Genomic DNA, 2561 nt, shown 5'->3' with positions numbered 1-2561 from the left:
TATACAGAATGTGGGAAATGCTTTGGCTGTAAATTAAAGGGGTTGTCCGGGCTTTTAATCCCTTCATGTATTATGACGTAACTGTACGTCATAATGCCTGAGGGGATGTATCTGACCTGACAGGCAGCGGAGATTGCGTCGTGCCCGTCATTTAACCTCTCAGGTGCTGTGATCAATGCAGATCGCTGTAATTGTGAATGAAGACAGAGGGATGCTGCTTCTTCTGGGTGCAGTTCTGACATGCATTCAGGATGCAATTTTCAATTTAGCTAATTTGGCAGCCCAACTAGCTAAATTGAAAATTGCATCCTTAATGCATGTCAGAACTGCACTGTGTGCCAGTACCCTCTGCCTTCTGATCGGTTGCCATGGGAGCCTGGACGCTGCTGAAGTGATCCAGGCTGCCATGGAGTTCTCCATACTTAGCTATGCACAAGGCACAGCTCAGAATGGAGAGTAAAAACCCTATTCACGCCAAGGGCTCATGCACACAAATGTATTTTTTTTCCATGTCTGTTGTGTGTTTTTTTTTTTTTTTTTGTGGATCGTATGCAGAACCATTCAGTTCAATGGGTCCGTAAAAAAAAAATGGAAGTTACTGTGTGCATTCAGTTTCCGTATGTCCGTTCCGCAAAAACGTAGAACATGTCCTATTATTGTCCGCATTACCAACAAGGATGGGACTGTTCTATTAGGGGCCAGACATTATGTTCCGTAAAATACGGAATGCACACGTACGTCATCGGTGCTTTTTGCGTACCTCAAAATGCATACTGTTGTGTGCATGAGCCCTAATAGAGATCTATTAGGGTGAATAGGAGACGGGCTCAAAAGATCCTATGTACTAGGCCCCTAAGGGCCATATTGGTATTTAAAAAAAAAAGAAGTTAAATAAAAAAAGTTTAAAAAAAAACATCAATATAAGTTCAAATTACTCCCTTTCCCAATTTTACATATAAGAATATATAAACAATAAAAAAAAAACATTAATTATCGCTGTGTGAAAATGCCTGAACTATTAAAAGAAATCCTATACAGTGTACGCCGTACATACCACAGAAATTGTATCAATAAAAAATATAGTTAAAGGGGTTGGCCACTCTTTAAATACTCTCCACTACAGTGTGGCAGGCAGGGAAAAAATGAAGTTCCTAATATACTTCATTAAACACACCTGCCTGCTTCTCTTTCAGTTATAAGCCTCTCCCCCTCAGCCCAGCTCTACCTTGCAGCTGAGTTCGTCCATGGCTGCACGCGACATGGAGGAGCTTGAGAGGAAGCTCGTCCATGTGCAGTCTGCTCCTGTCAGTGGTCGGCTCCCTGCTGCCCGCTTCAACTGTCACAGGAATCAGCTGCTTGTTCCCTCTCTACAAACAGCTGATTCCTGTCAGAAGCTGGCTGTGATAAAAACCTTCCGAGTCCCTACTACAGAAGCTACTTCGTCAATCCCCATCCCCCGTGCACTACCACCACACAGCCGACCCGCTAAACCATGCCCACTGGTTCTGTTAGGCCACGCCCCCTGCAACCAACAGGGAAAGCACGACATCTAGCCAGGAACTATGATTTTGTGTGTGTGTGTGTGTGTGTATATATATATATATATATATATATATATATATATACAGTACACACCAAAAGTTTGGACACACCTTCTCATTCAAAGAGTTTTCTTTATTTTCATGACTATGAAAATTGTAGATTCACACTGAAGGCATCAAAACTATGAATTAACACATGTGGAATTATATACATAACAAACAAGTGTGAAACAACTGAAAATATGTCATATTCTAGGTTCTTCAAAGTAGCCACCCTTTGCTTTGATTACTGCTTTGCACACTCTTGGCATTCTCTTGATGAGCTTCAAGAGGTAGTCCCCTGAAATGGTTTTCACTTCACAGGTGTGCCCTGTCAGGTTTAATAAGTGGGATTTCTTGCCTTATAAATGGGGTTGGGACTATCAGTGGCATTGAGGAGAAATCAGGTGGATACACAGCTGATAGTCCTACTGAATAGACTGTTAGAATTTGTATTATGGCAAGAAAAAAGCAGCTAACTAAAGAAAAACGAGTGGCCATCATTACTTTAAGAAATGAAGGTCAGTCAGTCAGCCGAAAAATTGGGAAAACTTTGAAAGTAAGGGCTATTTGACCATGAAGGAGAGTGATGGGGTGCTGCGCCAGATGACCTGGCCTCCACAGTCACCGGACCTGAACCCAATCGAGATGGTTTGGGGTGAGCTGGACCGCAGAGTGAAGGCAAAAGGGCCAACAAGTGCTAAGCATCTCTGGGAACTCCTTCAAGACTGTTGGAAGACCATTTCAGGTGACTACCTCTTGAAGCTCATCAAGAGAATGCCAAGAGTGTGCAAAGCAGTAATCAAAGCAAAAAGTGGCTACTTTGAAGAACCTAGAATATGACATATTTTCAGTTGTTTCACACTTGTTTGTTATGTATATAATTCCACATGTGTTAATTCATAGTTTTGATGCCTTCATAGTCATGAAAATAAAGAAAACTCTTTGAATGAGAAGGTGTGTCCAAACTTTTGATCTGTA

The sequence above is a fragment of the Bufo bufo genome, chromosome 3, assembly GCF_905171765.1.
Source record: "Bufo bufo chromosome 3, aBufBuf1.1, whole genome shotgun sequence".
Classification (NCBI taxonomy): domain Eukaryota; kingdom Metazoa; phylum Chordata; class Amphibia; order Anura; family Bufonidae; genus Bufo; species Bufo bufo.
Note: the sequence above shows the minus strand (reverse complement) of the source record.